At 47.6% G+C, this 23132-nt stretch overlaps 1 protein-coding gene across 2 annotated transcripts in view; it reads right to left on the bottom strand.

Annotated features, from left to right (window-relative positions):
• Nucleotides 1-1624: 1624 nt before the first annotated feature.
• LOC146862358 (uncharacterized) overlaps nt 1625-23132 on the bottom strand; it is a 39757-nt gene continuing 18249 nt past the window's right edge. Inside the window, exon 2 of one of the 2 annotated variants that reach the window (XM_085643260.1) lies at nt 1625-2159. The gene's annotated coding sequence lies outside the window, so the exon portion shown is untranslated. Of the gene's footprint in view, nt 2160-18577; nt 18803-23132 lie in introns of those variants that run through there. The other variant, XM_085643259.1, reaches the window with a different exon arrangement.

The following is a 23132-nucleotide window of genomic DNA, read 5'->3' as shown; positions in this document are numbered from 1 at the left end:
CCAGACCTTCTTCCACCACAAGAGCATCTCTCAAAAACCATCATGATGACTAAAGTTCTGGGTTGCGGAGAGTTAACATCGAGGTCAAAAGCAATGAAAATATCAATTACTTGAAAGAGAAAGGTGCTCTCAGGTGAAGGGAAACACACCACTTAAAGTGGAGTTTATAGCTAAAACAAATAGCTTTGAAGAAGGCAGCTGAGTTCAGGAATCTTCAGTAAGCCGAAAAAAACCTGCCGATTGACCCTCTACTACATGAATGGGAAGGTGGACAGCTCTGGAATTCTTAAAAGGTACATTGTCAGATAGGGAGTGTGTCAGACACTATGCACCATCTATTGAAAGGCTACATTTTCGATCAGTTTGTAATTTAAAAGTTCAGTCAATTGTATTATTTGATTGAGTTACCTCTTTCGATCCACTCTGTACAATGAAAAAAAAAGTTGGAAATTATCACATATGGCCAGGTTCCCTTGTATTTATTGCTTTTGTCTTACGGGAAGTATATTTTAAAAGTGTTTCCGGAATCTCTCATGTGGGCAGAGATAGTCTATTGTTTATGGATATCAAATCAAATTCCACAACAAAGAAATGGTAGCTGTCCATAATGTGCGTCCTCGGGAGACTCAAAGGCAATCCTTCTAGGCTCTTCTTTTTAATGGCAATCCTATTCTTCTAGTTCCTTCCACAAACAAGGAATTAAAATGTTCGTCAAAAGCTGGGATTTATATGACACTGACAGAGATCATGCATGGAAGTCTCCTCTTGAAAACCTTCAAAGCAGGTCACTCAGTTGAGGCTACCTATGGACTAGTGGTCCTTAACCTACGGTCTGAAGACACCTGGGAGTCTGTGAAGCCTACTCAACGGGTCCACGACCCAGATTAATATAGTGCCTATAACTAAAGAAACAAAATGGAAAATTGAAAATATTAAACTGTTCTGTAAATGTGAGGGTATTTATTTGAAATTGAAGGTTAAATATTAAGTTAGTATCCTCACATTGATTTGTGGGAGCAGTGTAAGTGTCTCAAAAGTTTGAAAAGCACCAACCTTCCCATTAAATTTAAAGTACTATGTTTTTTAAATTGTTTGTGAAATAAATACAATATTTTATCGTTTTATGCTTGTTTCTGTATATTTTGTGTACTGTTTTGCGATTCAGATCATTGAAAATGTTTATGCTGGGGTCCCCTGCTTCCATTAATAACTCAGTGGGGGGTCCAATGATTTCAATAATAATTTAATTAGGGTCCCCGAGTTCCAGCAATGATTAGGTTGGGGTCCACAGAAGTCAAAATATTAAGAACCTCTGTGACAGACTATTGTTAAGGTCTAGACACTTTTTAGTTAGCAGAATGTTTTTTTAATCATTAGCGATACACTATGAAAATGGCAGAGAGGCAACATGAACCCCTACACAATATAAACAGATGCCACTAAATGATCTATGGAATTCTTTATAATCTGCTCAAACTGTTTCTTGAAGACATCTGTTGGCATATGCGTTTTTCTCAAGTGCCTCCTCCTCTAATTGCTGTTGATATGGTGGTAATGCATGCCTTCCATGTGTCTCTTTTGTTGTAGCTTCTGAAACTATTTTTGCAATAATATAAAACAGCTCAGAGTCCACGGATGAAATCCTGTAACTCCCTTGGATTGGCAAGCTTCCTCACCAAATGCTCCTTTGTTCAGGTAATTAAAGGTGCAGCTTTAACCATGTGGCTGGGGTGTTCATTGCATTGATAATGCTGATGATGGGGAAAGTTTTTTCTTGATTAGGCCAGTGTAGTATCCAGTTAGTAGGCTAAGTGGCAATCTTCTCATTGACTTCAACAACTTTCGTTATATGTTTCTATCGGTTATCCAGTACTTAGTCAACAGCTAAAACGACAGACAGGGACAGACCATTAATAGGTTCACATTAGGATTACTGTGAAAACACCCCAAATGAAGAACGAAGGATACGGTTACCAGCTGCAGCACCCTCACTGATAGGATACATGGACATGAGTGGTGACATAAAAAGTTCCATTGGAAGATAGATCTCACAGCGTTGTTTCTGGTGGAGTCGCGGGTATAGTTTAAAAGATGGTGACTCATACCTCCTCACATTTGGTACAATATCTGAGGCACATGTAGGACATGGAGAGCAGAATCTATGAGGAAAGAGAAAGAGTGCATCACTCTCATTAGAAGACAAGAAAGAGTGAAACCAAGTAAAACAGGTCTCACATATAAACTCTGGTAGGTTTCAGACATCTTGTTTCCTCTTATATCCAATTTGGTCCCTATAACCGAATTATAGGAATACTTCAACTTTGAGGACAGTAAAGAAAATTTGCCAAAAGCAAATTGTCACATGATGGCAGGTGTCACCTAAAATTCCAACATCTAATGGTTTGAACAATGATGAATATCATATTTCCAGTATGGCCAATGGAGATGACCCAGTCCTCCTACCAACCATATCTGTTGTATTGCAAAAATTGCTCATTAACGTGGATTAATATAACAATTTGAATAATCTTCAAATAATCTCCTAGAAACAAAAAATATGATGTTTTAAATGTAACAGGTTACATGGAATTTAAATGAATCTAAAATTGACCAGGAACAGCAATACAATTGTCTAGGCTTGCAGCTTGATCATAGAGTAAAGGGGGGAATTCACGTCAAAGCTTTGTCCTCTAGATGCCAGAGTGTCACATGAAGGCATAGCTGTTTTCACTTTTTACACTATCGAAGTGCTATCTCAGACGAACTGTCTTTTCAACCATAATTGATTCAGTTGTATCCTATGACATGACCGTATTTGCCAGTTATTCAAATACCAGCTTAGGTACACTTCATATGAATTGTGTGGAAAAATTATTAAGTCTTCGACAATCCACCTACCACCACAGAAAATAATTTGAATTAAAACTCACAGTCATATTTGTTACATTTATAAGAGTTTTAAAATAATTTTAGTTTGGGTCTGGTGGCTCAGTGGACTAATGCCTCCACTGCATGGGTAACAAGAAACATCTGTTATTCAGTGCCAAGATGCCTCTGGGTGAATGTGTGCATTACAAATAAACATGCTTTGTTAGGGCATGCACCAGATCTGCTCCTGACCCAATTAGAACACAGCAGTTTGGCTGCTGGTCAGACTGGCATCAATTTTTTTTTTTAACACCATGAAGCTCAAACAGACCTATTGAAACAGTCTGGGAGGCGCATGGGATCTGCTGTTGAAGTTGTGTTATGTTGAATGGAAAGGAGAACCACAAGGCTTAAGTCTGATTAATCAAAGTCGTTGCAGAACCTTGGGTCAAAATGTATGATATCTAGTTACATTGCGAGTTGTTGCCTAATCTAACATCTTCTCTTAACACAAATGCTAAACACGGCTTTCTCAGCTGACGCCTTTTACGCATTACCATTTTGAGAATTTGAAAGCTCATGGAGTGGGATTAACAAGCAAAATCTTTTTGCCACCTTTGTGCCCTTGGTGTAGAAATAGTTTACCAGTTAACTTGAATTTGTTATGCATTGCTAGATTTGCACAAAAATATCTGTCGTTAATATTTAATGAAGATTCTTGCAGGACCAAAAAGCTTGCTGCTGCACTATTTTTATTTATAAAAGTAAACAAATTATTAGACACATACCAAAGATCTGGAGGGTCGCAACAGAGAGACTTGGCAAAGTATGCTAATTGCTGAGAGAATGAGAAATTACAGTGAGTGATCCAGAAAAGAAGTCAATAAACCGTGCCATCTGTATTTAGAATTTAGGTTCACAACAATTTTAACAGTATGAGATTAATCTGTCTGAGAGCCTAGTTGCTGAGTTTTACGTTTGGGATATTTTTTTTTTTTTTTTTTTAAATCCTTTATTTCTTCAAGAGTCTGGACACAGCTATTCAGCCGACAACCCGGAGGTTCGGCAGCTTCGTTAGAGAAGGACAAAGAAGCGTCCACATTGCATTAAAGGAGCAGTGAAAAGATTCCATTTTTAAGTAAACACGAACAAACAACAAACCCCAGCAAGGCAAAAACACTGAATGCCCATGGTGAAAGCCCCCCAGGGGAGGCCGGACCCCAATCATCTAACAGTCACAGTACTGTGATAAGAGGAAGAAGGGGGACAGCAGAGGCCCAAGAAGTCAATTAATCATCACATCTTATATACTGAGCTGGAAAGAATGTCAAGAAGAAAGCTGTTCCTCGGGGGGATCCAAATCAGGGGCAAGACATATTCCCCCCCTGTATTGATTCCACCGCCCCCAGATGGCGTGCCACTTCCGAGGGCGGCCTCTAGCGCAATATACTGTCTTCTCCCTGAGCATACTCCAATCCATATTTTCTTTCCACGCTGTCAATGTGGGGGGCCCCGCGGAGCCCCACAATCGCGCGATATCTCTCTTAGCGACCATGTTACCCAGAGTCACCCATTGGGTCTGTGCCGCGTCGTGATCAGTGGGCCCCCAGACATTCAGGAGACAACACCGCGCTTCCGGCTGCATAGCAATGCCCGTCACCTCCCCCATCACTGCATGGACTCTCCTCCAGAATTCCGCGATGACACCACATTCCCAGATGATATGCAGGAAAGTACCCACCATACCACATCCCCTCCTACATAGGCCTTCCTCAGAGAACCCCATATGAACCAGCCTTGGCCCCGTCACATACACTCGATGCAGTATTTTGAGCTGCACCAGCCTCAGACGCGACGGGATCGCAACCTCCTTGGGAGAGGAAACAGCAGACTGCCAATCCTCGTCATCCAACTCGAGTCCATCCCTAGTCCACTGGTCCCGCAGCCCCAGAAGCGCATCCGCCCGGACGTTTATCAATTTCTTGTAGATGAGCGAGATCGTGCTCTCAGGCATATGGCCATCAAGGATCCGGTCCTCCAAAGGAGAAGACTCAGGCACCTTCTCACCCTCCACGAGGACTGACCGGAGGGCATGACGCACCTGAACATAGCGGAAAAACTCGGAAGTCCCCAACTCATACTCCTTCTGCAACTCTTCAAAGGACTTCACCCTCCCCTTAATCAGCACATCTCCGACCCTGGAGATGCCGATCAGGTCCCATTTATCAAAACCTTTTGTATGCCAAAGCCTACCCAATCTTTCAGATTCAAACAGCGGGGTAGCGAGGGTGAGCCTATCCTTCCAGCCCAGCGAGTCAGTTGCCATCTTCCACACACGCACCGCCACCCCAGTGGGCCCCGTGAGGGACGAGTCCAGGGACCGCGAGTACAACGCCCTGTGATAGTTACCACCACGCAGCAACCACCTATCCATGGCATAACCAGGGCTGAGGGGAGGGCCATAGAGACCATGATTAATCGCGCTCAGCTGGGTGGCCCAATAGTAGCGTCGGATGTCTGGAAGCGCAATACCCCCATCATACCATGGAAGCGTCAACTTAGCAATTGCTATTCGCGGCCGCCCGTCCCACAGCAACGTTCGTTGGAGGCTTTCGATCTCCCGAAAGTATTTGGCCGGTACCCAATCTAGAGTATTCTGCAATGCGTAGAGGAACCGGGGAAGAGACATCATTTTGAACAAGGCAGCGCGCCCAACGAGGGAGAGCGGCAGCCTCCGCCAGCCCTCTACATCCCGCCGCAGGCGCGCCAGGGGGGGGAGCAGGTTCCTCTCATACCGCAAAGCGGAGTCCGTGGAGATAAAGATCCCCAGATACACGAAGCCCTGCTGAGCGATCTGGATCGAACAAGTTCGCGGGATCGGTGGAACCTCGCCACTCAGAACATATAAATACGATTTACTCCAGTTGATGACGAGACCCGAATTCCTACCGAAAGATGTAAGAACGTCACAGACCACTATCAGTGATTTCTTGGGCGAGGCAAGATACAACAGGATGTCATCAGCATATAGCCAAATGCGGTCCTCGTGTTCGGGCGACCATCTAAGTCCCCGTATATCCGGGCTCCAGCGTATCCACGCCGCCAGTGGCTCAAGGGCGAGGGCGAACAACAATGGCGACAGGGGGCAACCTTGCCGAGTGCCCCTCCCAAGCTGAAACGGAGTCGACGCCCGGCCATTTACCACCACACTCGCAAGGGGTCCCTCATACAGCAACCTCACCCAGCTCACAAAGCCATGGCCAAAGCCGAACTTGGCCAGCACAGCCCACAAATATGCCCATTCCACCGTATCAAAGGCCATCGTGGCATCGAGAGACGCCACAACGGCTGGTTCACGCAGCGTGCCCGCCCTGGCGATTACGCCATGAAGGCGCCGAAGGTTTAACGCGGTGTTACGATGCGGAATAAAACCGGATTGATCCGGGTGGATCAGGTCTCCAAGTACCCTGATCAATCGGGCCGCAAGGACTTTAGCCAGAATCTTCGGCTCGGCGTTAAGAAGTGAGATAGGCCTATATGAGGCACACTTATCTCGGGGTTTACCATCTTTGTGTATAACAACAATTGCCGCCAGTCGCTGATCCAACGGGAGGGTCCCACTCCCCCGCGCCTCCACGAACATGGCGCACAGGTGAGGGGCAACCCTATCCGGAAACAGCTTATACAGGTCAATTGGCAAACCATTCGGGCCGGAGGCCTTGCCCGAGTTCAGCGCGCGGATAGCTCCCGCCACCTCATCGACCGTTATGTCTCCATCCAAATCGTCCCTATCTACGTCGGAAAGACAGGGCAAAGCGATATCACGCAAGAGGTCACGCGAGTCCTCGGGCGGCCTATCCGACACTGAGGCATAAACCATACGGAAAGAGTCCGTGAAGCACTGTACAATCCTCTCAGGTTCCACAATCACCTCTCCCCCCTCTCCCGTCAACTCCGGCACTACTCTATTAACCCGTTCTTTTTTGTCCAGCCAAGCTAGGAGTTTCCCGGCCTTGTCACCAACATCATACAAGCGGCCCTGCTGTTCCCTACTGAGGATCTTAGCAGCATTCGTCACCAGGTCCTTATACTCGGCTTGCTTCAAGCTCAGCTCATGCAGTGAGGCCTCTGTAACCTCCTCCTCTAGCGCTCCCTCCAAAGCCACGATCTCCTCCTCAACCTGCATAACCTCGCCATCTCTCCGCCGCTTGGCCGCCACTACAAGGGAGAGGGCCTCCCCTCGCAGCACGGTCTTAAATGCTTCCCACAGCGACACTGCCGAGTCTACGGATCCCTGATTATCCTTGAAAAAATTATCCACTGTCTTCACCAGTGCGCTGCGCATCTTGGGGTCTCGGAAGTACCAAGGGTTAATAGGAGCCACTCTTCCCCCTCCCTCACGGCCAACATCCAGCCTGACCCACACTGGCGAATGGTCCGATATACCACGCGCCATGTGCCTGGCCTCGGACAACATTGAGGCATGCGCAGCCAGAGTGAGCAGGTAATCAATCCTGGAGAGGCTACCATGCGCTCCGGAGTGGAAGGTGTATTGGCTCTGTGTGGGGTGCCGGAGCCTCCAGCAGTCTATCAGGCCAAGAGTGTCAAGAAAGTCTGGAAGCCACTTCTGAGCCCCCCCTGTGTCTCTGGGCGGGTATCTATCCAGCAGCCCAGAGCCTACAGCATTGAAGTCACCCCCCACCACAAGCATACCCCCCGGGAGATCCAGCAAGGCCCTACCCAGATCCGTAAACGTGGAGGCCTGCAGGGCCGGCGGGACATAAACCGAAACTAAAACCAAAGTTCTTCCTTCCCACCGCCCCGCCACCGCCACAAACCTCCCCCTATCGTCAACAATGGTGGAGTCCACCTCAAATGGTAGGGAGGCTCTGACTAGGATGCCCACACCCCTGGACCCAGAGGAAAATCCCGAATGTGCTATGAATTTATAACCCTTCCTATTAAGAGCATAGCACGTGTTACCTATAAGGTGCGTCTCCTGCAGTAGGGCGACATCCGGCAATGACCGTTTCAGGAATTGCAAAACAATCCCGCGCTTAATGCGATCCCCCAAACCATTAACATTCCAGCTAATAACACTTAAACCCCTACCCCCCATCCCCAAACGTAAGGAGGCCCACCCCACACCCGAAGAGCCACCATGGAACAGTCCTGAAAATAATCAATACGCCTTGCAGAAACAAACCCCCCAACAACAAACCCAAAATCCCAACTATCCCCCCCACCCTGCACCCCTGCTGCAGCTTACAAAGCCCCCCCAACTTGCAGTGTGCCTGTCGCCCTACCAAACCCAAAATCTACAAAAAGTACCCTAAGGGAGGAAAGAGCTCCCCTCGTCCTCCCACAACCCTCCGTATTTACTGCATTCTGTTCAAGTCATTAACTAGAGTCAAATCGAGTCAGTCCGGTTCCGAAGACATCAACCTTGTTCATCCCGGCCACTGTCCCCGTCTGCGGCAGTGTCCTCTCCCGTCCGTCGTCGGGGCAGAGCGTCCAGCCATTCATCGGCCATGACAGGCGACTCAAAAAAGAATGTTCGGTCTTCGTACACCACCCGTAGTCTGGCAGGGAAGAGCATGGCATATTTCAGTTCCCTCTCCCGAAGCCGCCTCTTCACCCCCAGGAAGCCCTGCCTCTGCCTCTGCACCTGCTGGGTGAAGTCAGGATAGAAATTCACCGAAGCGTTCTGGAAGGGGACCGGGCCCGTCACCCTCGATGCTTGCAGGATAGCGTCCCGATCTCGAAAATGAAAGAGCCGGGCGACAATCGGCCTCGGTGGGGCTCCCACCTTGGGCCTACCACCCGGCACTCTATGGGCCCTCTCAACTGCGAAAAACTTTCCAAGACCCTTAGGCTGCAGATGATTAAGCACCAAGTCCTCCACTAGCAGGTCTACAGAAGTCTCGTCCGAGGACTCCGGGACCCCGATAACGCGCACGTTGTTGCGCCTGGCCCGGCTCTCAAAGTCCTCCAGCCGACGGGCGGCGAGATCACTCTCGGTCCGCAACTTACGGACCTCGGTCTGTAGTTCCGAGACATCATCAGCGAGGCCCGTGGTCTTGAGGTCCAGGGTTTTAACTCGTTCGTTCGTTTTGCCCAAATCCGAGCGGATCAGATTAACGTCCACCAAGATGGCATCCACTTTGTGCGCCAGGGCATCAAACTGTCTCCCAATCGAAGTCTGCAGCCCTTCGAGCGCGCCCATGACATCCTGGAGCGAGAGCTCCGGGGCCAGGGGTGAGGCAGTCTTCTGTGCATCCGGCGACTGGGTCGGTCCACCCGGTGACCCCTTCTGCTGGGCGTAGCGGTCCATATTATTGGCCTGAGTATAGGCTCCCCGCCTGGTGGCCTTAGGCTTCAGCCGATCCACCTCTGCTTTGCCCGACATGGTTGGCTCAAGCAGGTCGGTTCAAACAGGACGACCCTCTTCCAGCGAAATAAGGCAGGAGTGCGCAGTCCTGCGATGGGCCGCCAGAGTAGCGTGCAGAGCGTCCAAATGATAATAAAGCAGCTGAGAGCACTCCCTGGGCAGGGCCAACAAAGGGCGAGAAAGTGAAAGTGAAAGGATGGGGACCTCCGTCCGGTAGTTCACACCTCGCCTGGCCGCTGTTGTTCAATTAGAGGTCGGGCATCCTGCCAACTCTAGCCCCTGGCATCCCTCGGAGATAGGCCTCAATCTTCCGCCATGCATAACTCCGGTTCCCGGTGGGCGATCCGACCGCGGGTAGCATCAATCGCCTCCCTGACCAGTCATCTGCACAATGCCATGCATGCAAACAGGATTAGAGACAGGATAGTCGACGGAGGGCACGAGGGTCTCGGGAGCTCAAAGCTCACGCGGCCATCTTGGTCAAGCGCTAGGCTCCTCCCCCACGTTTGGGATATTTAACACATTGATTTTATTAAGTTACTTGTTTATTTTTGAAGATGATTTTAATCAAACACAATAACATTTATGGCTGAATGACAACCCGACCAACCCCTCTCTTATGTCACTATATTGAAGTAAATATCACAGAGATAAAAGACTATTGGGCTGAGCTTTTAACTATTAAAATGTACAGTGGTGCTAGGAGAACATTTAAAATATAACTACATTTTGGGATTCCAGCAGTGTTGCATGGTCAAGATGCTTCAACAAGAATGTATACACCTGGTACTAAGAAGAGTTCAGAGTTCCCTCACATATGAAAATATCATAGAAGCAGAACAAATAAAGGTTGTCAGTAACTACCTTCATTCTGCCAGTAAAAGCAGGTCACACCGTTAGGAAAGTTTTGAGATGGCATACTCTAAATACAAAGTCTTAGCAACTTAAGTCAGTTCTGGACTGACTCTTCGGCACCCATCCTCACACTTTGATAACCTTCTTGGGCCCAACACAAAAATGCACTGCTGACAAGGAAGCAGACTTCCTTAACTCTTCTAAAAGAATGAAGGGACTTTTATTTACAAGCCTCTTGCACTGCTCATGCGTCACATTTAAGATTGGTAAAAGTGACCCAACGGTGGCGCAAGAGTCTTGTGAGTAAGCCCCTAAATGTCTTTTGATATAGAATGTAATGTATCCTATGCACATGGGAATTTGACACTCTGCCCATCTATACATTTGTTTGAACAACAACAAATAAAAAAGAACAATTTGGAAATATAATCTTCAGCTCTTAATTTCATGGTAAGCATTACCAGAAGAGAATGACCTACCTAATCTAATATGACATGTCAGAATACCTTTAACCATAAAGAAATACTGATTACCTCAAAAATAACCTTCCAAATTGGGTATTTTACCTAGATTCATAACCTTCAATCATTTCCTCACCTACACATTAAACTTCAGAAATATCTATTGTTTTACTCAAATAAACACATTGAAATGCTTTTTTCTAATACATTTTTTCAACCAAAAAGAAAAAGAATAAACGTTTCAAACGGTCAATTTGAAGTTGGGTCTTTCACTTAACATTTTTTAGCCAGCCAGCCTTAGAAGCCCCCAGAAGGCACCTATTAGGGAAAACATCTTCACTTAAGTTTTCTGCTCACAATAGAGATAAGGGAGGGGAGGACAAAAGAGTTTGTTACGAACGCATGAAGAGTGCCCTCGGTGAAACAAAAATGTTAGCAGTAAATAAGTTTGTCTTCTCCAGCAAACAATCCTAAACAGATTCATAGCCTTAGAAAAGATTGCAAAGAGATACCATCCGAAAGAGGAACGGGATATATGGGGAAAAATTATATAATAATAGATGAAAAACACTAAACTACAGAAACTTTAGGTGTGTGTCAAAATCTAAACAATGGTGGCTAAAAAATAAAGAGGATGGTGTAGTGTCCGGCGTACGCGAGGCGTTCTAGCCTTCCGCGCTACCGGGACGCGCTAGCGCTGACGCGTGACGTCAGACGCATTAGCCGGAGCCGCGTGTGTGCTAACTACAAGTCGGCTCCCGTGTCTTATTAAGCGCCTATGCGCTGCCATGCTAATTAGGCCTCTTAAGACTTCACACTGGCGACGAGGGTCTATTGAGCCCTGATGTGCTGTTTATGCCCCACAATATCCATTCTGGCCACCCAGGTGTCCTGAGCCTGTGTGTGCAGGCCCCCTCCTGGTGACCCGGCGGAGCCTGCTATGAGGCCTGGTGAGGATCACTGCAAGTGCCCTGGAGGCCCACCAAGCCATCGACGGCGACGCTGTGTGCGCCCTGGTGCCCCAATCCACAGCCGGTGAGGGGTATGTCTCGCCCAGGTGGTGCCGCACCTGCCCCACGAGGTGTCTGACGATGACCGCGCCCTCCTACGGTTCGGGCCTATGCCGGGTGTGCTCGCCCCCACCCAGAGCGCCTAAGGGGTCCCGCGGATGACGTCTGGAGGTAGGCGCGCCCACCGTTTGGTGGAGAAGCGAGAGGGGAGTCTACGCGCCACGGCCGTAGGGGGTGCATGCCTGGTGGCGTCGACGCAGAGGAGAGGAAGCCAGCTTCCACCGCGTGCTGCGCACGTGCCAAGATGGCGTCAATTCCCGCCATTGAGCCGTTTGCCGTTGACGGTGCCCCGTCATCCCTTGCCCCGCGCAGGAGGGATTGGACAGACCGTCTACAAATTTACTTCGAAGGGGCTGGCATCGCGAGGGAATGGCGCAGAGCGTTGCTGCTCCACCTAGGAGGCAAAGACATCCACCGCATCTACAAAACTCTTGTGGAAGCCACGCCGAAAACATACCACACACTGCTGAACGCGCTCAACGCCCACTTCGAGCCCATGGCGAACAGAGACTACGAACGGTTCATCTTCCGTCAGGCCAAACAAGAGGCGGACGAGTCCCTGGATGCGTTCCATGGCAGGCTGAAGGAGTTAGCCAGCACGTGTGGGTTCCGCGACGAACAGGAGGAGATCCGAGGGCAGATTATACAGGGTTGTTACTCGTCTAAGCTTCGTGTCACAGTCCTCCAGGAAGAAGGAAAGCCCCTGGCGGACATCCTCACCCTCGGACGGTCGAAGGAGCTATCGCAAGCGAGAGCCTCGCATATGGAGGTGGCCCTACATCGCCCTGTCAAGACGGAGCAAGTGCAGGTGGCGGAAGTGGTGAACGTAGTGCGGCCAAAAGGAAGGCAAGCCGGAGGGAAACGGCAGCCGGAGGCAAAGAAGAAAGACTGTGGGTACTGTGGCGGCCAACCCCACCGCATGCAAGACTGCCCGGCCAGAGGGAAAAAGTGCAGCGCCTGCGGGTGGATGAACCACTTTGCGGCGGTGTGCCGGTCCACCAGAGTCAAGAAAGAGGCGGCCCATGCGGTACGAGAAGAAGCAGACAGTGAGGACATGGACGATGACACCGAAGAGTACCCAGTCCATTATGTGTTTGCAATCCATCAACCACAGAAGAAGAAGCGCAGACTTCCGAAATGTCGCATCCTAGTACAACGTCAAGAGGTAAAGGCGACAATTGACACTGGGGCCTCCATTGAGCTGATGGCCGCCAATGTCTACCACCAACTGCGGGTCAAACCCCCGCTGAGAGAGGCGAAGATTCAGGTGTTCGCATACGGCCAGAAGACGCCCATTCCCCTCATCGGGTGCTTCAAAACAGAGCTACAACATGGTGAGAGGAGGATCAACACCACCGTCTATGTCACGGAAGAGGGCAGCGGGATGCTGCTGAGCGGGCAGTCGGCCGAAGAATTGAGACTGATCTCGTTCGCCATGGCAGTCCTGGAGGAAGAACTGGATACAATCATGGAAGAATTTGGAGAAGTCTTTAACGGCATCGGGTGCCTGAAAGGAAAGGAAGTATCCTTACACATCGACCCATCGGTCCAACCAGTGGCGTTGAGGCACCGGAGAATTGCTTTCCACCTGCGGCAGAAGGTCGAGGAGGAGCTGGAGGCCCTGGAGAGACAAGGCATCATCGAGAATGTCAGTGGGCCAACCCCGTGGGTATCCCCGATCGTCATCGCCAGGAAGCCGAAGCAGCCAGGACAAGTCCGCATCTGTGTGGACATGCGCCTCCCCAACACCACTGTCAAAAGAGAGCGACACCTGACCATTGATGACATCCTGGGGGAGCTGAACGGGGCCAGGTGGTTTTTGAAGATGGACCTACGGTCAGGCTACCACCAGTTACCACTTCATCCGGACTCGAGGTACATCACCACATTTTCCACCCATGTGGGCCTCAGACGGTATCGGCGCCTGAACTTCGGCATCTCGAGTGCCGCCGAGGTATTCCAAAATACCATCAGAGAAGTGCTCAGTGGGCTCCCCGGCGTGCTCAATGTGAGCGACGACCTGCTCCTATACGCGTCAACCATAGAGGAACACCACCAGCGGTTGAGAGGGGTCCTCAAGAGGATCCAGGAGTCAGGTTTGACCCTGCACCGGGAGAAGTGTCAGTTCCTGCAGAACAAGATCAGCTTCTTTGGGTACACCTTCTCGGACCAAGGGGTGGCCCCAGACCCGGACAAGGTGAAGGATGTCCAAGATGCCCCAGCTCCAACGAACATCTCGGAGGCCCGGAGTTTCCTGGGCATGGTCAACTTCTACGGCCGCTTCATTCCGGACCTCTCCAACCTCACCAAACCCCTCAGGGAGTTGACCAAATCGTCCACCACGTGGCAGTGGGGCCAGGAACAGGAACAGGCGTTCCAAGCAACGAAGGCGGCCCTGTCCGCGGACACTACCCTCTCATACTTCGACCCGGCGAAGCCCACCAACGTGGCGGTCGACGCGAGCCTGTTTGGGCTGGGAGCGGTCCTGACACAACTCCAGGACAACGAGGAGTGGGCACCCATCGCCTATGCCAGCCGGTCCCTGACCGAAACAGAGCAGCAGTACTCGCAAATCGAGCGAGAAGCCATCGACATCCACTGGGCATGCCGGCATTTTCACGTGTACGTGTATGGACATCATTTCACGGTAACAACCGATCACAAGCCACTCATTCCTCTGTTCCAAGGGTCGTCCTCAAAGCCGCCACCCCGGATTGAAAAGTGGATACTCCAACTACAAGGGTACGACTACCGAGTGGAGTACAAACCAGGGGCCACGAACCCGGCGGACTACCTGTCACGGCACCCGCGGAAAGCCACAACAGAAGAGAAGGAGGAGGCCGAGGATACAGAGGAGTACGTCCGGTATGTGACAGAGCGGTCACGACCCCTCCCAATGAGCCTGGCCGCAATCATAGAAGCCTCAGAAGGGGATGAATGCGTGAGAGCAGCGGCAGAGGCTGTCAGGTCGGGAGATTGGAGGGCAATCCAAGCCTCGCTCAACAGAAAGACGCCCCAAGCCAAGCTGACACTGGAGTCATTCCTGAAAGTGCAGAGTGAGCTGCCCGTTGACGCCCAAGGATGTCTTCTGCGGGGCCCGAGACTAGTAATGCCGGCCAGCCTCGCTCAACAGGCGGTGGACCTCGCCCACAGGGGACATCAAGGAATGGTAGAGACAAAGGGCAGGCTCCGAGCCAAAGTATGGTTCCCAGGCATGGATGCGATGGTTGAGCAGACGGTGAGAACCTGCACGTGGTGCCAAGCCGCAGGACAGCCGGAACGCCCTCACCCTGTGGCGACCGAAGATAACCCCCTGAGACCGTGGCAGTGTGTGAGTGCCGACTTCGGACACCTCCCCGATGGACGGTATGCATTGGTCATCATCGATGATTTCACCAAATACCCAGAGGTTGAAATTGTGGGGAGCCAGACAGCCACGGAAGTAATAGCGAAATTCGAGAAAACCATCGCCACTCATGGCATATTCGGGGTGGTCAAGACCGACAATGGACCGCCTTTCCAGGGGCAGGAGTTTGCTGAGTACCTCAAGAGCTGGGGGATCCATCACCTCAAAATAACACCAAGGTGGCCCCAAGCCAATGGAGAGGTGGAGAGGTTTATGAGGACACTCAACAAAACCATTTGCATCGCCATGGCTGATGGATCTCCACTGGAGAGAGCGATCTACAGTTTCCTGCGGGAATACCGGATGACCCCCCATGTCACAACCGAGGCAGCACCAGGAACAGCCACCATGGGAAGAATCGTAAGCGACACGATCCCACACCACCCTACTTGAGTTCCGGCACAAGCCTCAAATGAAAAGACCCTAGCCAATCGGATGCGCTCGAATGACCACGCCAGCCAGCGAAGGGGTGCTAAAGAGTCCACGATACAACGGCAGGACCGAGTGTATGTAAAGGACCGCTACCCAGGCAGCAAGTTCAGACTTCCTTTTGAACCACAACCATGGGTTGTCACCCGCCAGACAGGCACGATGGTGACCGCTCAAAGAGGAGCTGAAACGGTCACGCGAGATGTGTCGTTCTTCAAAAAGGTCCACCCAGGAACACCTTCACGTCCCGGGGCCGAGCCAGAGGGGCCGGACCCCGACCAGCCGAGCGGAGATCAGGAGGGGGAGGACGGTAGGAGTGAGGATGGTGGTTCCCAGTCCATCCCAGCCACCCCGGGGGGTAATCTGCCTGGCGGTTCCCCAGCCCGGGCGGAGCCTAACACCCCAAGGCGCAGAACCCCCGATGTGGCCCTTTCCAGAGGCGGTCCGTCCCGCTACAACCTGAGAAAGAACCCGGCACCGTCATCCCAGCTGGCGGACTATATGGTGTAACCTGTAAGGACTGGCAGACTGGTTACAGACTCATCGTTGATTTTTCTGGTCCTATGTTTTGCTTAATGTTTATAAAGGTTGGAAGGAGTGTAGTGTCCGGCGTGCGCGAGGCGTTCTAGCCTTCCGCGCTGCCGGGACGCGCTAGCGCTGACGCGTGACGTCAGACGCTAGCGAGGTTAGATAAAGGGGCGTGGCCTCGACGCATTAGTCGGAGCCGCGTGTGTGCTAACTACAAGTCGGCTCCCGTGTCTTATTAAGCGCCTATGCGCTGCCATGCTAATTAGGCCTCTTAAGACTTCACAGATGGTACATGATAGCAAAATATTCAAAGCACTAATGCAAACGTCTTTACCCGAGTGGAGACTAAAAAAATTAGTCAGTTTTGGTAACCTTAATTTAAAGCAGCCAGAAGCCATCAAAGAGGTCTCGTTCAACTCCTGTTTATAGCTATGGGTCAAAAATGTATATTCATGAAAGAGCTCAGTGTCTGTGATCTATAAATATGGGACCCTAACACCCTTCACCTTCAGACAACTGTGTCATTTGGGAACATGCACTGTTATCCAGGAATCTCAAAAAATCAAAACAGTATTTATGGTAACAGGGTCTATCCAAATGTAATACCGTTAGGAAAAACCCTAATTTATTTAACATTGAATTATTTTATGATAACTGAACTTTATCTTTTTGAAACTCATTTTGCTACTTAAGACAGAATTCAAACATAACTCTGACCTCAGGCATGACATTTCATTGAATAACACACACCATTAAACTGGGACATTTTCATTATATTTTTTGCCTGATATGAAAGACAATCAGATGTTTTAGTATAACAGAATTCTGTTTCTGAAATCTTCATTGACTAGCCCTTTCAAGAAAAAGAAAGCTGCACAGTACTGTAGCAGATGCTCGTGGTAGCCTAAATATACCTCAACGTAAATGTCCAAGCATGGAGTATGCTTAGCAGAAAATAATTTCCAGCGGGATTTCTAGAGTTGGCGTTACCAAACAGTTTAGTAAATAGGAAGAATATTCCTGAGCTTGAAACTAAAAAAGCATTGTGAGCGATATGTGATGTGTACCATATCTAAAGAAAATACTTCCTATACATCAAAAGGAACAAAATAGCTATTTCCTCATTAAATAGCTTAATTGCTGACTGAGCTACTCATCATGAGATAATAATTCATCAATAATTCATGGGCTTGCAGACCCCACCATCCAAACAACTATACGCTTAAAGAAGCATTCCTGGTCAAGCACTACTTCCATATAATGCTGGATTGCGGAGAAAACAAACATTGCTGTTATCATTTGGATAGGATGAAGCCTAGGTGAGGAAAGTGAAATCCAAAAGTAAGATAGTCATGGTCAAAGAAGAGTACTTTCCACCACATTTCAGGATGAATCTTTATCCCGCAAGACAGAAAACCTGAAAATCCCAAAGGCCTCAAACATTGTTGGTTCAAATGAGCAAAGAAACAATCCACTCTCATATAGCTTAATGTTTGTGATATATTAAAGGCTAAATAAAACAGCGAAATGCTAACTTTAATGTGGGAGAGAAACCTCTTCATACTTTTGATTTTACTCCAATGCTTTTGCAATACTTCTGCCCATTCATTTTTGTTGGCAAAAGATTGCCATATAAACACATGAAAGAGGTAAACAGTCCTGCAGAGAATGTACTACTCTTGGCTTCTTTGCTAAGAGTAGTATATGAACCCTCCTCTACACTAAAAATAATGTAATCCCCATTTATAGAGCACTCTGATACCCAACAGAAGTCCTGGTGCCAAACTGCAAGAAGAAAACAGTAAGCATCTGAGTTCAACTAACCAGTTTAAAGCTGTTAGGGTGTGTACAGTCAGGATTTTAGTGCCTTATGGAAGATCAATATCTTAGTTTCAGATCTTAAATGGATGTGTTCCATGTCTTAGCTCCCATAACCAAGGAAGCACACCCACTGACTTAGTTCGCTTAACTCAGGGCAAGGGGACCCTGGTTCTAATGACCGATTTTAACATATGAGTGGGACAATATTGTTAAAAATTATGCTGGCGATAGAATAGTTCCAGGTGGTGAAAAGCTCAAAGAACCAGGGCACATAGATCACTGACAGAATATATATATATATATATATATATATATATATATATATATATAAACAAGTTACATATATGTGGAGTTACATATATTAAAACTTTCCTTACCAATATTTTGTCCACACAATATTTTTTCACTGGTATTTTGTCTAAGCACCCAGGCACAGGGCCATGAAAAGATTCCTCTTTTCGACTGGTAACCAGTGTAGATCATTCAATGCATCAGTGGTAGAGACGATTCAACGTCTTTGTAGTTCAAGCTTAGCTGCAATATTCTGTATTCTTTGCAATCACCTAATCATCTTCGGTAAACCCCCAAGTAAACCAAATTGCAGTAATTGAGGTGTCTCAATATAGTCGCCTGAACCACCAAAGGATGTATTTTTGCTCGTAAATGTATTAGAATGAAAAATTTCCTAGCTTTCGTAATGGAAAGTTTCAATTCTGTTAAGGACACGGAGGCGACGATTATGCATTTCTTTCTTCTTTACTTTCACACAGCAGCCATGTTAATCAACAACAAAACAACATCTGGCTTCATTTGCTATGTTCCCAGGGAAACCATGAAGTTCCTAAGACAACAAGTTCATCTAATCAGGTGCCTCCAGCCTTTTTAACTGTTGTTGTCCCTTGTCGATCCTCCTCTTTCTTTGTGCGACAAAGCCAAATGGAAGATTCTCACTTCTGTTTGGAAGACTCAGTTCCTGTAGGTCAGAGAGCACCAATGAACACAAGGAAGTAACTCACTGGCAATCAGCACTATATAAGCATAACGATGCAACGTGCCACTACACAGACAAGGAAAACCATTTACTTACACCAAGACGTAGATCCAATAACCCGGACGGGTTATGATTCCTCAGTGGGCGGGCTTATCCTCGTATCAAACATAGAAATCCTAGGGTCTGCACAAATACCAGAAGTGCCAGTAAACAAAAATACAAAAAAGCAAAAAAGCACTACCTCCAAGTTGTGACCTAAACCGGTGCGGTAGTGGTGACCTATTTGGTAAGAATTGATAATCACAGTGTTTCTAAGGGCAGATCCCTTTCAGGACGTAATCCCTCACTCACCAATGGTGACATGCTTCATCATAGGGACTCTCCTCCCAAAGGAAAACCCTGGTTCCTTTGGGGGCTACAACCCCCTCACTGAGAGGGAGGAGCTCAGGGATGTTTTGTTTTTGGTTTTTGAGGATCAACTAAATCCACATATGATGAGCAAAAATGTATGAGTAAGGATGCAGCGCAAATAATAAAGAAATGGTGAATGTGTGAGAAGAAGTGATAATTAAAACTGGCTAGGAGGCATCAAAACCATACTTTAATCAAGAGATGCCTACTGTCAGGGTTAAAAAAGCAGTGCACCTGCGGTATGGATTTAAACCACTATGGGGTAGGTTTAGGTGGTCAACATGTTTCAGTCCTAGAAGACCCAAACTGGATCAGGCTTTCGTCAGGACCTTACAGAAAAGTTACTGCCAATAATGAAGTGAAAAAGAAACTGAAAAGGATATGGGGCCAGAGCACTTTCATTGGCCTCTATCAACAACTGCTGATACCTGTAATGGAAAGGAGATGACACACATCAGGTATACACAAATATGTATCAGCAATGTGAATACGCACTGAAAATTATCTGCATAACCAATAATTAGAAGAAGTCAACACCTTACCCGCCAAGGCTGGGTACAGGACCTCACCTCTACCTGGCAACCGCTCAGGAAGGCAGCACCGCTCTACAAAAAATGTATTTGAAATTTGTAGAGTGCGAATATGGATAGGTAAAAACTCAAAAGAACTTGATCGTCTAGTAGTAAAAGTAACTGCTTGCATCGATCATTAAAAATTAACTTTATGTGTAGAGCTGTTAATTTGTAATAAAAAGGAGGGGTTCACCCATAGAAATATCAGTGTTCAATATTCATCACAATGAATTTGGTACGGAGAAACAGAGATCATAAGACTGCTACTCAAGCAGCCCTTTACCCCAATCATAAGTGAAAGGAGCAAAAACACCATAATAACTATACTAATAATGGTTGACAAACACATAGTTCAATATTCACCTTGAAATATGGACTAGTACTAAACTCAGTGTTATATCATGATTGCAAAACAAAATGGAACAGTATTACTAGTGCCTAGAGGTTTAACACATTAAATCAAACAAAGTCCCCAAACCAACGCGATTTTTCTTAGGACCTAAAGCAGAAGGGCACCAACACACTCACCTATCCGTCGGTACTACTAGACCTGGAGAGCCTGCTGCCGGAGGTGAGTGCTGGCCGAAAAACACGCTCTTAAATACCCCTCTCAATCAATCCTTAATCGGCATCCGGTGGTGCTCAAGGTTCTTGGTTGCGCATGCTCAATGATGTTGACGTTAATGCGCATGTGCGGAGCGAGAATACTACATTCAGCGCATCCGTCTCATTGGCAAACACGCAATTCGCTAAACCGGAGGTACTGCGCATGTGCGCATATGAAATATGCGTTTAAAGTGAAAGACGCATGCTATCGCAAGCCCGGCAGGGTGGTGTTAGCAAAGTATCTCTACGGAGAAATCTCTACGGATAAAAGGGGGCTTGTCTCATAAAGGTGTCCACGTTGTTATGAATGGTCTTTAGAGGGGCAAAAGTACAACTAAAGACTGTTCCTATAAAAAATACGTGAAAATACAAATGGATGGTATCGTGTGACAAGGCGCTCCATCGCGCTAGCTCAATGATATAGATGTTGATACGTCTGCGTGAAGTGAGAGTATTACATTCAGCATATGCTTCACAAAGGCAAAACAGAAATGCTGTGCAAATGCGCATAAATAGTATACAGTTGAATTGAAAGGCGCATACTAATACAAGCCCAGCAGGGTAGTGTTCGCAAAATATCTCTGTGATCAAAAACGCCTTGTCTCATAACTAGAGGGCCCCACGTGGAAATGAATGGCCCTAAGAGGGACTGAAGTACAAAAACAGGCTGTAGCGAAATAACCTTCCATTAGAAGTCACAATGACTGCAGGGCAGCATCTGGACATGGTTCCGTACAGAATTAGAGTTCTATAAGGAGACCCAGGGAATATCATCGTTAAGACCAGACTGGTGAGTGTCTAGTTTATAAACCCAACGCTGTTCCTTCTTGAACAGAAAAGAAGAAATATCTGTCAAACGTGTGGGAATGAAAGGATGTTCTAACACAGTCCATTTTAGATCTTGAGGAGTGTGGCATGCCGTCACAAAGTGTTGAGTCAGTTTGGTAGAGACTTTCTTGCAACTGACAGTACTCTTATGTTCTAGAATGCGTGTCTTAACTCTCCGTGTCGTCATCCCAACATACAGGAGTGAACAGGGACAAGTGATGAGATAGATTAAATTACTGCTGTTACAGTTTGTATGATCAGTCAAAATCCACGGTCTCGATGTACCAATGTCAATCTCAGTAGTGTGTGCAGTATGTGCACATGCAGCACAGCTCCCGCAAGGGAAATGACCACGTACAGCTGGTAGATCCCACAGTGTATCTTGATGGTGCTTGGTGGTCTCACGTGGGCGAGTATGTATGAGTCTATCTCTGATGTTGGTGCTACGTTTAAAAGCAAAAAGGGGACGTGGGAGAGGTGTTGTTCCGATGTTTAATATCTTCCAGTTTGTCAAAATGCATTTCTTGATCTGATTGGAGAAACTGCAAAAAGTGTTGACACAGGTTAGCCTGTTCGTCGCCTCCTTGGGGCTGTTAAGTTCAAGCAACGCAGCCCTGTTGTTGTTCGCTGCACGTTTTAAAGATTGTTTCACCAATTTCTTGGGATAGTGTCTGGTAACAAGCTGATTCGATAATACTTTAGCGTGTTCATAGTATTTGTCCATCGTTGAACAGTTCCTCCTGATGCGTAAAAATTGCCCAACGGGCAAATTTTGACGCAATGCTTTAGGATGGAAACTGTCACATAACAAAAGTGAGTTTTTTGCATGGGTTTCTTATAAAGTTTGGTGCTGAGGCCTCCATCAGCCGGAAAGATCAAGACATCAAGGAAAGGCAAACCTACTTTGCTAAACCACTTGTGAACCTCAGGTAGGCATTACGGGTGTTCAACCAACCCTGGAAATCGTTGATGGAAGACATTGACCCTGTCCATATGACAAAGACGTCATCAATATAACGTCTCCAACAACGTATGTGATGTCTATATGGATTAAGAATGCCCAGAATATGTTCCTGTTCAAAGCTATGAACATAGAGGTTCGCCAGACTTGGGGCAAACACACTGCCCATAGAAGTCCCGGACACTTGTAAAAACAGCTGTTCCTCAAACCTGAAGAAATTCTCTTTCATAGCAATCCGAGCACAATTCATAATGAAAGATACTGGAGTGATAGAGTCAGGAACCTTCTCCAAGAGCAGAACCTCAATCTTGGATAGGGTCTCATCCTGAGGAATGCAAGTATACAGCGATTCCACGTCAAAAGAGACGAGGAAATCGCTATCCACATCGAATTCAACAGTTTCGATCAGATTCAAAACATCTTTGGTATCTTTCAGGTAGGTCGGCATATCCAAAACAAGAGGATGTAAAAAATGATCCACAAAAGTAGACAAGGGTTCAAGCAGAGACCCCAAACCGGAGATGATGGGGCGTCCCGGAGGGGGTCTCTGTACCTTGTGCACCTTGGGTAGTGCATAAAAATAAGGGATGACTGGGTGACTTTGAATGAGAAACCCAGCTTCTTGTCCCGTAATCCAACCATTAGATACCGCCACCTCCACCATGGTTTTGATCTCTAATTCCAGTCTTTTGGTGGGATCTTCCCATAGAGGTTTGTAAAACTTAGTATTACCCAACTGTCTGAGACATTCAGACCGATACGCAGAAGAGTCCATTACCACAGTAGCTCCGCCCTTATCGGCCGGCTTGATTGTAATAGTATCATCTGTGGCCAGGGACTGCATGGCGCACCGTTCTTTCTTGTTCAGATTCTGGTACTGTCTGACATCTTTGGTACAGAATTTAGAGACTTTACTTATCACAGCTTTTTCAAA

Source organism: Triturus cristatus, chromosome 2_2, assembly GCF_964204655.1.
Source record: "Triturus cristatus chromosome 2_2, aTriCri1.1, whole genome shotgun sequence".
Lineage (NCBI taxonomy): Eukaryota > Metazoa > Chordata > Amphibia > Caudata > Salamandridae > Triturus > Triturus cristatus.
Note: the sequence above shows the minus strand (reverse complement) of the source record. Positions and strands in the feature narration are given on the sequence as shown.